At 45.2% G+C, this 15,554-nt stretch overlaps 1 pseudogene; it reads left to right on the top strand.

Moving 5' to 3' along the window:
* The first annotated feature begins 411 nt into the window (after positions 1 to 411).
* Positions 412 to 8,088, top strand: LOC140648092 (coagulation factor X-like; annotated as a pseudogene).
* Positions 8,089 to 15,554: the final 7,466 nt, after the last annotated feature.

Here is a 15,554-nt window from a genome sequence, read left to right as displayed (position 1 = left end):
TGGCAGTCTGGTATCTGGAGTTTCGGTAGCGTAACCAAGTTAACCATGCAACCACATGTTATTCTGCTGAGGCAGAACCTGCCTTGGTTTATGGACTCCCCTCTTCCTGAGGAGTCTGAAACACACAGGTGTCACAGCCTCGGTGGCCAACCCAACTCCACGCTGCCCGTGCAGGAGAGAGGGGCTTGGCTGACATGAGGCGCCTGCAAGCTATCAGGGTGGCATTGCTGCAGCACAGTGGCTTTTTTCTGTTTTAACATTATCCCGTGCTGACATTGAGCCCAGGCTTTGCTCTTAGAGGTTTTGTTTTCTTGTGAGTTAATGACCTTTGCACTGTAGCGTTTCTCATTTTAGCAGCTGCCCCAGAGCCCTGCAGAGAAACCAGTGGAGGACGCACAGTGAGCTCGGAGGATGGCAATGGCAGGTCATTGTGGGACAATGTGGCTTCTTCCCATTGTCCTCCTTTTCCTTCAGATGGTGCAGGCAGGTGCAGCCTTTGCTTTCACTTGGTTTTGTGCTGCTTTGCCTAAACCACACAGGTAATTATTTATCATTATTTGTTCTTTGTGGACCAGGGTGACACGAGTGGAAACCTGGTAGCTTTGCTTTCTCACCCACATTGCTCCCATTTGTCTGCTGCAGTGCAATAATATCCAGGGCTTAGTCATTAGAGGACTACCATTTTGGACTGAAACAATTGTGTCAGCGTAAAATAGGGGGTTAATACGTCACTATGCAGGGCTTTCAAACTGACAGCACAAACAATGTGCTATTCTTCATGTCCTCAAGAGATGTGATAATTAAATAATCCTTACTATCCATTCATAAGCTATTGGGTGACAAAAGGAACCACACAAGGTTTAACAGTGCAGAGGAGAACCAGAACCCCACACCGTCACCCACTGTGCTTGTCTAAATCTCAACACAAACATCACATCTCTGCTTGAGGAAGCCTCCCACCTGTCTTTGAGGTTAAGCCTGAGATGCTTCTCTACAGAGTAAGTGTGTGAATCATACCGCAGACATGATGCATGCCTTGTTGTTTAATTTTGCTGTAAAAGTCATTCAGTGATTACAGAGGACTTGTTGGACACAACTGAACAAACACCTGAGTCACCCACATTACAAGAGCTGGGAGTAAGAGGGAGACTTTGACATGCCAGAGATGAGGTGGGAAAGGTACTTAGTGGGACAAGGGGTACCCTAAGAGTCTTCAGGGTGCTTCAAGGAAAATTTTCTCTTACAAACATGTAGAAAGCAGTCTGGAGTGCGCTAACCTACATTTGATTTTAACCAACAGACTAGAAGTGGCTGACAATACAAAGACGGAAGATGAATAAAAGTAACTGTAAAATGACAGAGCTCAGGAAGGAAGTAAAGAAAAACGAACAAGAGTATAAAAGTAATGCATTTTTAAAAGAGAGAAAGATTGAAAGATTTGGCTACTTCTTAAAAAAAACCTGCGCAAAACCCCAAAGTGTTTAAGGCACATGTCCAAACTATCCCAAGGTCAAGAAAGGACAGGACGATTGATTAAAAACATGAGCTCCGTCATGACCTGACCTGCAGAAGAAAGTACGGAAGAATCTGGATCTGTGTAAAAGAATTGCAAACATCCTAGCATAAACCCAGAGAAGCTAAGGAGCAAACACAATAAGATAAACATGATGTGAAAATCAAGAGCTGATCTAAGTATATGGATATTGGAAGAGAGACCAAGGAAAATGTTAGTCTGTTCCTAATGGAGAAGAAAATCTTTATTCCTTAAGGTACCGGATTACTTGTGTCCAACAAGGAGGAAAGAAACTGCTGAGTTGCACTAGTCAGGAACAAATCCCATCAATCTCCTCCAAGGACAGGATAAGAGGCCGGGTGGCTGCAAAAGATGCAGTACGTGTCAGGTCTCTCCATTAAGGGAGGCTTCTAACATCATTTTATATAATGCTTTTATTGTAACAGAAAGAGAAATACTGGTCTGAATGAAACTACTGTAAGTTTGGTGCACACCTGGTTGGGAAAATGTGCTAGTCAGTTGAAAGATTATATGGAGTGCAGGGCTCCACACAGGTGAGCCTGAGAACCTCTGATACTTGGTATTTTCCACAGTGACATGCAAGGTGGAAGAGAGTGTTTACTCACTGCATTTGTAGCTCATTCCAGACTAGAAGGACTACCATAAGTCGAGATGAGAGTTCAAGACAATCTTGTGAAACTGGAACAGTGGTCCAACATAAATAGGAGGCAATTCAAAACAAAACAAAAACAAAATTTCACCCTCGGTCCCACAGTACACAACCAAGGAAATTTGTAAAATGTGTAATAAAAGCAAAAAGTCCGCATTTTCACTAGGATGAACAGCTAGGACAAGAAGTAATGGGATCACACCACACTGAGGGACACCCAGGTTAGATATTAGGAAACACTTTTTAGACATTATAAGGTTAGTTAAGGAGCGGATTAGGCTGTGTGGGTGAGCTGCGGAATCTCATTGTGAATCTGTAGGAACAGGTTAGACAGCATCTGTTAGGACTGGTTTACCTCTGCATGCTCTCACACTGTTAGTGCTGGGAAGAGCTCTCCCATTCTGCCTCTGATCTTGCAATGCCAGGGACTGAGCTAAAGTGAGTAGTATGAGCCATATACAGATGAAAAAGGAATATTGCAAGGGTCTACCAAGAGTCCAATACTTAATTTATTACTGATACTTTAGTCGTTGCTAATTTTAGCCTCTTACCCACACCCATGTTCATCTTTGCCTTAGTACGATGGCTGTTCTGGCGAGTACAGATTATCCCTTCCTTTGCCCTCAAAGAGCTGCCAGTTATAGCTGGGAAACACAGCATACAATGTAAAATAATAGTGGTCTACCTAAGGTTGACAGCTTACCATTTTTTAAATAATGATAGTCACGACTGTTGTTATTACTGAGGCCTTTGGCAGGAATTGCACAGAATTTCCCAAAATGGTGGAGTGTTTGACTAATGTTTGCAAGTGAGGTTTTATGAGCTGCTTGTGCTTTTATGAAATCACCATGAATTTGTCACCCGCCAATACATTTGTCTCCTTTGCAGTCATACCAAATGCATGCAAGGTCAACAACGGGAACTGTGAGCAGTTCTGCAAAACTGAAGATGAAGGAGTCGTATGTCCCTGTGCTGCTGGCCATGCCCTGGGCAATGACAACAAAACCTGCGTTCCAGTAGGTACGAAGTCACACTTAAAATTCATTCTATGGGACACACATCACATCTTCACCATGTTTGGGAAGTGCTGGTGTGTTGCAGTGCCGTTGTAGCATAAGGAATAATGTTACCTGTTCACACCTTTCTCATGGCTTGCTTGAGGTGTTGACAACAAAGTTAATAAGATCTTAGCTAAAGGTCATATTTTAAGTAACATCAAATTGTGCAACTGTGGGCGATGTGCAGGGGCAAAAATAGCGCATGGAAGTGTTCTGTGCAAGTGGGTGCGTTCTCAGAGCAGACTGTAAAACCCACGTCCCAGCAAGTACGAAGCCATATAAGAAACCGGTGGTTACAACGGGGCTCTGATTTCTCTTCTCTCACAGATTGAAACGGGTCTCTCATGATTTAGGAGATTTTGTTAGAATGGAATGGGTTAGATTTATCATTGGTGAGAACTGCTGTCTGTTTTCAAGGCCTCCAGCTTGGGCTGGACACCTACAGATCCAAACAAGTAGGAACCCAAGAAATTTCTCCCTTTACAATATACAGTTCACAAGGACTCATTATAATTCCAGCGGTAATGACATAATGTGATTGCAGTTACATCTCACTTGTTTCCCCTCGAATATCGCCCATTCAGTTTAAAAGGAATACAACCTGCCTTTCTATTTTCTTCTAAAAGAAGGTTTTCTGCAGTTAACATATAGTAACCTAAAGACATGAATAACTACTGACATTGAATTTAAATCCATCAGTTTTGCCTGCATTCAAAGCGAACATTAACAATTATTAATCTTAGTCTATTCTTCTGTCTGTCTGATGATATTTGTTATAATGTCCTTTGTAATTTAATACCAAATTTCTGTCATGAGTTTATAATTCCTAACATAGAATACTTTGCTCTGTTTCCCAATTACAAAAGATTTAATAACAGCAGTAATACACGAAAATAATGATGCCAATAATGGAAGATGTTTAACTTTTAAATACTTGGAAAATGCTGAACCCATTTGCTCACTTGCTCAAAATGGGCAAGTTTTAGAAGTGGAAAATTATTTTTATTTTTCAACCACTCTGGTCCTTTTGCATTTGCAAAGTTTTTGTTAATGTCTTGAGAAATCTAGCAGAACCACCCTTGATAAGGACACCTGCATATCTAATTCAATTACAAAAGGCTGCTGTCAAGGAGTTTTCCTTAAACTGTTAAGCAAGTTTTCTCTCATTTTCATAAAGAGTTGATTCCCTGAAGGTGACCTGTTTCCCTGCAAATCATTTCCCTCCACTATAGGTACCTATCTGTAACTCTAAAGGCTGCTTTTGACCATGTTCCAGCAGGTTTGCATAATTTCTTGTGGTGAAGAACAACACGAGGTGCACTGGAAACTAGATTTATTTTTCTGACCATGAAACTGTCCCTTATTCCGAGGGCTCTGTCAGACAAGCTCTGTCGAATGCCACTTCGGTGATAGAAATTGTTTTCACCAGCAACTGTCTTCCCTTCTGCTCTGCTGGAGGTTACTATCCCTTGCATGTCACTTGGCTTGGTGCTTCAGGGACAGCACAGGCACCGTCCCCCACAGAGATGGAAGACTGTGGTCCTCCACATCCTATAAATTCACTTAAATCAGCAAGAAAGGTAGCTCTGAGCTAAAGTGAAGGCTGGTACAGCAGCTGAGCCTTCACAACTGTTTGCTCAGGGTTATGGACGGGAACGCGTTGCTCTCAGCATGCGGCACTTGTCTCAAAGTCCCAGTACCATCCAGACGTCAAGTATGAGCATTACGGTTTTGCCTTTGCAGTCAAGTTCCTGCATGGTAAGCTTCAGAGAAATCATGAAGCTAGTCAAGAGAAAGTCACAGGAACCACAGCAAGTCCAGATGATTGTCCTCAAAATGAGGAAACCACCGAGGGCCCGAGCAGCCATGTGGAGGTCACCGGGGAGGCTGGCAGTTTACCCAGCGTGTCCCATGGCAGGTAAGGCGCCCTTGTCCTGAGATGTTTAACACCTGACCCTCCTCACCAGGACTGGCAACCATTTACTCTTCACCATACTCATCCCCACTTGCCAAGGGGACCTAGCTCGATTTGAGACAGACTTCCATGGTGTCGACATTTTGGGTGGTCGTTCCACTCTCCTGAGTACTGTGTTTCTGCACAGGTCTCCTACCATGAATGACGTTGTGCCTCCGTTTCAGTATCAAGCAAATGCTGAGAGGGGGAGGCCGGGAGAGAAGTAGGGTTGCAGATACAGGACATAGAGCTGGGTGAGCCACAGGGCCCCTTCCCTGCCAGCCACCCCATTACTTGGGTTGCAGCATGGCAGTATCAGAGGAATAGCCTGAGTTCCTGTTGTGACCAAGACTAAAGTGAAACAAAAAACCCAAGCAGGAACAGTGCTATTACCATATTAGCTAAATTTTGTTTAAAAAATAACAACCAAAAACTGTTGATAAAATAACTGAATGCTCAAACACCACTTTGAGACAGGCAAAAGGTCTGTCTTGACAAATTTCCTGCTGTGGTGGCTACATCTCAGTGTAACTCTCACCACCTCTGAATGAAGGATGCCTTTGACAGAAAAGAGAGATGAAAATGTCTACTTCAAGAAAACTGCTTGGATCTCAGTTAGCTGTTCAGGATTTCTCTGTAGGTATGTTTTTGTGCCTTATCTTTCTTCTCTCTCTTTGTAGGCTGTTCTACTAGTAGATGAGTACGATGAATGGTTTTGTGGGGGGACAATTCTGAATGAGTATTTTACTTTCTGGAGCTCATTGCGTTTACCAGTCTAAAGACTTACAGGTTTTTGTTGATAAGTGCTTCTCATTTTGCCCTTTACTACAAAAATAAGAAACTGTCTCGTGTTCTAGTCTCCATATGCCAGACACTGAACTCTGCCAGAGTTTTTCCTACCCTCTTGTTGTTTTTCACTGCCTCACGTTGTCCCTTGACTAACAGCAAAATACATGTTCAATTTTGTTGAATGGACAGTTTCTTTAAGCTTGGCTTGGCCTAGTGTAGCTTGTATATGATAAACTGGAAAGGTATGTGGGCAAGTAAGGTTGAGTTGATGTAGTTAAATTGGTCTAACATTACACCTTCATGCAATTTCCTGTGTTGGCCAAACCTTGAAGAATTCCAGATGCCTCATTCAGATGTTAGCAATAACTGTTTTGACAGCATGTAGATACTAGTCCGAGACTGTTCCATACTTGAAACCTCAAATCTATTATTTATTACTGTCATTTACAAAAAAGTAGTTTATTACAAGTTCTAGGCACTGAAAAATGGTGTTCTGAGTCATAAAAATTGTACTCAGCCTACAACAGTAAAGTAAAAATTGTGTTTGCCTAAACTCCAATTGTCTGTCCATTTAATTCCCAAAGAGACTTCATACAAACTGAGAAAGACTAAATATATATAAACTTGTAAATTTTTGTATGCAGAATGTTAAAGTTGTAAAAGAAAATTAATATCTATTTCCTGTTTAAGTCTGTTTGACTATGTTGCTCTACAAATGAGGGCCAAGATCCTTCTCTTCTGTGTTGAGGCTTTTGGTTGTGTATCGTAAGAGTGCCATCGGGAATATTGTAAGGAAGACCAAAACTTTATATCAAAGCTTTCATTGAGAGCATTATTCTGATAGCAAAGTTCTGATTTTCTGCTTGCTTGGGATTTTGGCAGCCCTCTAAATCCCTCCAAAATGGGTATAAAATGCTACAGCATCAGGATACAGGCCCAGTTTATTTTATTTTTACAGTATGATGCCTATACAAAGTGCAAGGAACTTTGGTCCCTTCTTTTATTGAGATGCAGTTTAGACTTGTTGCTATTGTCTTATTAACAACTACTTTGATAATCTGACACAGGGATGGTAGACAAAGAAAAGGAAGAGCCAAGTAGAGCAATGCACAGAGTGGAAAAAATGATTGCACATGCTGGATTTGATACAGAAACTTTTGACAGTGACATAGCCCTTCTCAAATTAGAGGAACCTATCACATTTTCTGAGGACGTTGTCCCAGCATGCCTTCCAGAAGAAGACTTTGCTAACGACATTCTTTGCTAACCTCCCCTGGCGCAACTTGAGGCCATTTCCTCTCATCCTATCACTTGTTACCTGGGAGAAGAGACCGACCCCCACCTCTCTACAACCTCCTTTCAGGTAGCTGTAGAGAGCGATAAGGTCTCCTCCCCTCAGCCTCCTTTTCTCCAGGCTAAACAACCCCAGGTCCCTCAGCCGCTCCTCATCAGACTTGTGCTCCAGACCCTTCACCAGCTTCGTTGCCCTTCTCTGGACACGCTCCAGCACCTCAATGTCTCTCTTGTAGTGAGGGGCCCAAAACTGAACACAGTATTCGAGGTGCGGCCTCACCAGTGCCGAGTACAGGGGCACGATCACTTCCCTACTCCTGCTGGCCACGCTATTTTTGATACAAGCCCGGATGCCATTGCCTTTCTTGGCCACCTGGGCACACTGCTGGCTTATATTCAGGCGGCTGTCAACCAACACCCACAGGTTGTTCTCTGCTGAGCAGCTTTCCAGCCACTCTTCCCCAAGCCTGTAGCGTTGCATGGGGTTGCTGTGGCCCAAGTGCAGGACCTTGCACTTAGCCTTGTAATGAAAGTGCTTCAAATCCCTTATGTGGACAGGGACACTTGCAAGCTCGCCCTTCGTAGCCCGGTCACAGAAAACATGTTCTGTGCTGGTTATGATACAGATGGAAAAGATGTCTGCCGAGGAGATGGAGGAGGCCCCCATGTAACCAAATACAATGGCACTTATTTTGTTACTGGTATCATCAGCTGGGGAGAAGGGTGTGGAAGGTGAGGGAGATATGGACTATACACCAACCTGTCGAAGTTCCTACCCTGGCTAAGAAGTGTTTTGACAGAAAACTCTTAGTGGTTTGACATTTAATCAACGTAATTGTCTTATCCATCAGATCTGAACCCTAAGTAATATTTTCCTCTTTTTAACATGCTGACAGTTTGTGCTTCCCTTAAGACACGCCATCTATTCCTTTATGAGCTAATGCCTGGCTTTCAGGTGGGCTTGGACTTCAAACAGAGCTTGCTGGTTTTGGACAATAATGACATTTCTTCAAATGTGATGGTTTAGGAACTCCTTGTGCTCTTGCTGTGATAACCTAAATTTGTCTATTCAAGGCTTTGGCTGTGCTGGTAAGCCCCCTCCCATTGCAATGAAAGTTGGAACTAACTCAACATTTCTGTGGCAGTACCTGCTTTGTAGAAACAAACCAGACTAGGATAATATCAAAGTAAGACAGTGTCAGAGTACGACAGCATTTTAAAGGCCTCTGGAAAAGCTACCTAGTTTTCTAGATTCATATATGTGTACACAGAAAAAGCTAGAAAATGTGAAAACCACGCATGTATCCACACAAGTCTAAATAACTGGGCATGTCACTGAAACAAATGAGTTGTTAGATGAAGCTCATTGAATTAGAAAAGCTTGTTTGTCATCACCAAAATCACTAGTGTTCTTCTGATGTTTTCTTGCTTTCTTTCTGAGATACTTTCTTCACCTTCGTTATTCATGTTGTGATTTTGGCTATAATAAAGTGAATGTATTGCATACCCTACAAATTACAATATTGTTTTATGTCATCATTTATATAAAGCGTTATTTAAATTCTTCACAACTGAAGATTTTTTAAATCTATAAGGATAAATAATCTTTCAAGACTAAGAAAAGCCTGACTCTTTAATCAGCTGAGACTGACATCCTCTGTCTGCCTTATTTCAATCCAGAGGGAAAAAAACCCCCAAAACCTTGTTTTTCAGCCAGCTTGGTGGTACATAAAAATGGTTTACTGATTATTAAGATGTTTGAGTCTCTACAGAAAAATTAAGTACTCTGTGATGTACTTTAAAAACTGTGTCAGTACATATTTTGGAAGAGAGGGAAAAGAAAGATGTTACAAACGATATTGTGGCATAAAGCGTGCAATATTTTTCTCATTCCCTGGCTTCACAATATCCAGTTTGCAAGTGTGGAAGTCACCATTTTAGCGTCATGTTTAACACGGATTTTGTTGATCAGCTTGAAAGGAATAGGGCAGATAAACTTGTCCTGTGATGACCACTATCCTGTTCCCCTACAAAAATCTCAGAAAAATCACGGTGGAGTCTGTTCCATTTGTATGATTTTCCCCTGGTTTTCTCTGACACATCTCCTGAACTTCAGGACTGCTAAATGAACTCAATCCTGGAGTGACAGCACATCGCAGGTCATGGTGTTCAAGCCACAGAAAGAAGTTCAGCCTCTGATGACTGCATATGTAACTCCCCGACATCACTGCTCCTAAGGATTTACCCCTGCTTGACTTCCCATAGGACCTCCGTTGAAACTTCTGGTTATACTTCAGCCCTAAACTATATATTGAGAGAGCCAAACCTGATATATGGAACTGTGCGCCGTGCTCAGACATGTCCCAGGGACTGTGAGGAGGCCATTGCACAGGGCTTGCACTTGCTGACCCATTCCCTCATTGTCGTCCATCTCTCCTCCTACCCAGTCCTGCATTACCCCTTACCCTGGCTCTGCAGCACTCCTAGTTTATTTGTAACCGATTACAAAAAGCACAGAAACCTTCAACAGGTTTCGATCACCATCTTTAGCTCAGCATGCATTCAGAGGAATCAGTCATCTGAGCTTCTCCTTCCTCACCGCCCAGTTTGCATTGCCAGGCATGAAACACCATCATCAACCTACTCAGATGTTCAGTACCAGATAAGAACAAATTCCGTCTGCAGGGACACTTATCCCAGCTGCTTAATTGCACAGAGAACTGCAGTTCTCACTCGAGATACATACCAAGGCACACACCATGCCGTCTGTGCTCTGCCTAAATGTTATCTGAGTCCTCACAGAGAGGACAGAGTTTTAACTCAACCCATCCTGGAAGATTTACTTCGAAAGCTGAATAAGCTTTTTTGCCATCATTTCTGGATGCAGATGGATTTTTTTTTTCCCTGTCATAAATGCAGAAGTCAACTCGCAAATGCAATCCAGCAGCGTAGCAGTTGCACAAGTCCACAGAGTTCACATGTCCCTCGGCTTGGGAGTCAGGTTTATGGCAGGAGCCACTTCCACCACCCAGTTACATCTGTCTGGGCTGTGAGTGGAAGCTCTCGGGCACTGGCTTTGCACTGACACTGCTGAGGTCAGGTCAGGGCTTCCCTCCTGCTGAATCTGTTGCAGAGGAGGTGACTGGCTGGTCACGGGAACACCTTAAATCCCAACATCTGGACACAGCTGCAGGGCTGCTGCCCCATGACCTCAGGGGAGAGAATCAGGCAGAAAGAGAGAGGAACAGGAAACACCATTAAAAAGTCTGAATTCCAGGTAAACTCCAAACACTTTATCTCCTCATTGCCCACTTCAGACTGTGTCAGTGTTCCAGGAGTTTGCCTGAAAATCCTCTGTTGAGGTTTCTCTGTGAACCATCCTCAATCATTTTTGTCCTGAAGGCCAGGCTAGGATAATGGGGAGATGTTATCATAGAAAACTGGAGAAAAAAATAATACAATCCTCATCCAAATGGCACAGACTCCAAAGGGATTTTTCTGCGTTTTTCACAGGGGATCAAGACATTGCTCATCTCTGGGCAAAATTAACCTTACTAAACCTTACTAAATCCCCTTATCCATCACTGGAACTGTATCTAGGAGCTTAAGTGATACAGGGTTGTCTGTGCATGTGCTCTGCCATCCTCTGGCTGCTCCATATCCAATTTTATTGGTTGCAATTTTGGTAGGGAAAAGGATATTAAGATAAAAGTGGGAGAAAAAGGTAAAGAAACACGAAGGTGGAAGTAAAGAAAGAATGTATTTTAATAACTGAAATATTAACAACAATTACTATTTTTAGCAATGTGTGCAGAGAAATAGAAAATGTCAGAGCTTGCATCTACAGAGATCACAGAATCATAGAAGGGTTTGGGTTGGAAGGAACCTTCAAAGATCATCTAGTCCAACCCCCTGCCATGGGCAGGGATACCGTGCACTAGATCAGGTTGCTCAAAGCCCCATCCAACCTGGCCGTGAACACTTCCAGGGATGGGGCAGATGTCAGAGTAGTTCCAAGATGGTTTTTGGTTTTGCTGCCAGGCTGTCGGGAGACTTGCACAACCTTGTGGCTAGGCTCAAGTCCTTGTTGTGGGTGCAGCATCCACGGGAGAGAATCAGAGCTCCCCGGGATTACATTCCTCCCCCCTGCCCGCTCCCCCAGGATTTCCTGCAATCTGTAACCACACCAGAAGGGCAGTGCTGACACTCCTCCGAAATGACTGCAAGTTCCTCTAGCTTCTGGAAATTGTGATGCTGTTTGGATTTGGCAAGAAAAACTATTTTTTTTCTGCAGATGGTGAACAGAACTGGCTGACAATAGTCCAGGTGTTTAACTGGATTATAACCTATTTTAACTGCACTAAGGATTAACCCTTTGCAGAGAGGAACTCTCTGCTGGCCAGGCAAACTTCAGCTGACATTTTTGTAGCTTCTGTACACACAAAGACCCATGCTGCTTATAACCATGCTTCGTACGAGCAGAGTGTGCATTGGCACGTAAAAGGGATTAGCTTGTGTCACTCATTGCTAGCTCTTGACCAAGACTACACGTGATCACAGTCACCTGGTTTGGACCGACTGGTGTCTAGTCAGGGCTGAAGGATGCATTCCCATTTTGCTGTTCCTAACCAGTTGCCTGCAAGTGACCATTTCATCTTTAATTTGAAAAAGCTCTCCCTTGTTCCTGAATTTGCTGCTTCCACTTCCATATTCTCTTTGCAAAGAATAACCTAAAGGTCCACAACATATATGCCCCAAAAATCAGCCCTCTGACAGAGGAATTACTGAGTTAAGCCACAATAAAACCTGGCCTCTGCCCTCTCCATCTCTTTGGAGCTGACAGCGATTGCTGTGATTTGCCTGCAGCTTCTCTAGGGCTCTTCCCTATGGGGAGGGAGAGACCAGCCGGGCAGGGTGCAGCCGGTCCTGGTCCCCTCCTCTGCCTCAGGCAAAGGGATGTTGCATTAGGGACCCATCGATACTCAGGGCACGGGGCAGTTTTTGTCTTCTCTTTGTTGGGCAGGAGGTGGGACATGAGTGACCTGCGTGGAAAGTGATGACGTGGAGGACAAGGAGGTGGCTTGCTGTAGCCGTGGCGGGTTTAGCAAAAGGGGTGACAGGGTCATGGGGTTCGGCAGCTCTTTGTCTGCTGCCCTGTGCCACATGGGGACAGACAGGTCTTGCCCGGGGTGAGCTGCAGCAGGGCTGCAAGCACATCAGTCCTTCAGTCGGTCACGCCTGCTCCTACCTCCTCGCCCTGCCAACTGGGTCTCTGGGTAACCTGGAGCAAGGAGAGAGCACAGAGGAAGCCAGCAGGGTTTTGAGGACCGTGCCAGAGGCAAAATGGGGCAGGAGAGGAGGCAGAGGCAAGAAACTCACCAGGTCCATCTGCAGCACAGATGGCTCAGAGCAGAGGGGCCCCTGCTATTGCCTCACTTCCAGTGAGCTGAGCATTGCCGGTTTACTAACCACCGACTTACTTACACATCTCTAAGCACATCAGAGAAAACACATCCTTCCATTTTCTTCTGCCCCTGCACTCCCAGAGCTGTGGTCTGGCAACAGGCACACAGGACCGGGGGGCGGGGGGGCACGGTACAAGGCGACACTGGAGGGGTCTGTTCCTTGTGGGCCCAGTCCCTGTCCCTCCTCCTCCTCCTCCCAGCCCTGGGGCAGCAAGCAGCTGCAGGCTTTCCCTCATCCCAGGGTCCCCAGCACCCTGCCGAGGGCTGATGCAGAGAGGAGGAGAGGGGAGGCTGGAGCTGCTCCTGTGAGCCTGCACCTCCTGCCCCAGGGCAGGTGCCCCACAGTCCACTTCGACTTGAACCATCTTCAGTGTCCACGACCGCAGTGCTCGCATGCCACTTGGTGGGCGGACACCCCTGGGGAGAAACATGGCTGCAAGCCCAGCCATCAGCTTTCATTATTTGCTTAGTGCAGGGGCGACATTTTCTGGAAAATAATTGCTGTTCCCTTTCACTAGCTGAGGTGGACATTTCCCAAAAGCATATGACAGTGACAGAGTTACTCAGGACAGCCGCAGTAGGGCTGACGGCCAGCCAGGGGCACGAGGTGGGTGGCATTGGCATGTCCCCATCACCGCCCCATCACTGCCCGGGCAGCTGGTCTGCAAACCCGCTTTCCTTGGCTCCCTGTGCTGCTGGGGCGGGGACTTCCGTGGGAATGAGTTGCTAAAGCAGGACCAACTAACCCAGTTCCCCCGCCCTGAGGAACTACAGATTTCATATCTGACACCGCGTGCAGGCTTCACGCTGGAAAGAATGACCCTTCGAGCAGGAGGCAATCTGTAAGCAGGGCTGCAGGAACGAGGGGTGCAGCACTCCTTAATGAAACACGTCTCCATGTGCTCACTGCGATAATTAAAGGAATGGAAAAAGAAATCCCAGTAACTCTTTATAAAGAAACATGTGAGGAGAGGACTGCCCTTTAAAAACCCTCTCTTTATGCAATTTTCCATAATATTAGGAAAATTAAAAAGTAAGACCTGTTGCAATAATATCAACACAGAAAAAGCCGAGTCAGTGCCATAATGTCCTGAGTACACTGTGGCCTGTCCCCAAGGACACAGCTGCTCAGTCAAGGAATGCTTTGTTTAAAACAAACACAGTAAGAAAAAATGACCCTGTAAACTAAGGTCTGGTGAGAACACAGCTTCTGAAGCTCTGTGTTGTTATTATTAACCTAATTCGAATAATTACTTCATACCTACAAGAGTTCCTTAATTGACATAGGTCTGCAAAATGTAAACAGCTTGTTTAAAAAAAAAAAAATCTGCACATCCGCATTTTTGTGCTGGGTTCTGCAAAGTCCTGTGCTGACATCAAGTGGTGACGTATTTTTCATGCTGAAGGGAGCCAGACTTGCCATGCTGCATATGCACAGGGTGATATTAGTTATCATGGGAAGGTAAAGGCAAGTAGGCAGGGGCCGCAGGGCGGCTACAGCAGCAGCCTCACCGGCAGGCGCTCCCACAGGGATGGTCGGCCAGACCATCCAGAAAAGCAATGCAGCCTCCAGCCAAGGCAAGGAGGGTGAGATGAGCCCCCGCAGCAGCTCCTGGGCACACGAGGTGCTGGCTAAACCCCCCAGCACCCACCAGATGTGACCAGTGGCAACAGTCCCCCCTGCTTCTCCAGCCAGGAAACCCCCGGCAGGGACAGGTACAGTGGGGCTTAGTGGCCTCAGGAGACTGAGGAGAGCATGGAGAGCTCATTTACTAAGGAAAGCTCGACACACAGTTAACCAAAGAGGATGGGAGGCTATATTAATTAGTTCTGCAGAAATATCAAGGAAGGAAAAATAAATATGTAAGGTTTTGAACTGGCTGGGAATAAAATCAAGCTTGATATTAGAAGGGTTTTAACCCTGAGTGAACTTCTGGAACAATGTTCCAGCAGAGATAGTGCAGGAAAAACCTCCCACAATGCTGTTTTAATGCGGAGGTTAATTATTTGCTGAAGGCGTTAGGGTCTGTTATGTGAGCTGCAACATCAGCCCTGGGTTGGCAGGACTGGCCTTGGTGAGGCACGTGGTCTGCTTCAGCCCTGCTCGTCTGCCTCGGTACTCACTGAAGCTGGTTTTAAAAACTGCAGTTGATGTAAAGTGAAGTTTTATTTGGGGATTTACCCATGAATGCTCAGATCAATTATACTTTGTTACAAGAACTGCATACTCAAATAATAGCTGGGAATTTATGACATGAAAACACAGAATGGTCTCTATGTTTCTGACTCAGATGATTGAAAAAGCACTTTTCCTCTCACCGGCTGTTGCTCTGACTGTAGAAATGGTTTCCTGCTCTTCCCAGGAGCCTGCCTGTGCTGGGAGCCAAAAAACTCCCTGCAGCACCATTGCCATGGCAGAGCCCAGCCCGTGCACGCCAACGCTTGGGTCCTTCCTCTCATCCCGGGCCAGGCAGGAGGGCTGTCCTGGCTGCTGGGGGCATGGCACAGCAGCCCCGCGAGATGCTCCCATCCGCTCCGTACTTAATGCCTCCTTCCACGGGCTCTGTGTGTCTGTGTGTGAGCAGGATCCTGAGGTCAGGAAGGGTTTCCCATGCTCTCCTTCATGGCTAGGCAGTACAAACCTAACAGCAACAAAGAAAGATGCCATATCCATTCACATACATCCCTACAGGGGAAATCCCACGCTTGGTTGCTTGGTTGCTCCAAGAGCCGATGGGATTTGACCAGTGCAGCTAAGCCTTGGCAGTGTATGAAAGAGCCACGCCATAAAATTGATCCCTGTAGTCATCAT

Source organism: Ciconia boyciana, chromosome 1, assembly GCF_034638445.1.
Source record: "Ciconia boyciana chromosome 1, ASM3463844v1, whole genome shotgun sequence".
In the NCBI taxonomy this organism is placed as follows: Eukaryota; Metazoa; Chordata; class Aves; order Ciconiiformes; family Ciconiidae; genus Ciconia; species Ciconia boyciana.
The sequence above is the reverse complement of the archived record's forward strand: the minus strand, read 5'-3'. Positions and strand labels throughout refer to the sequence as shown.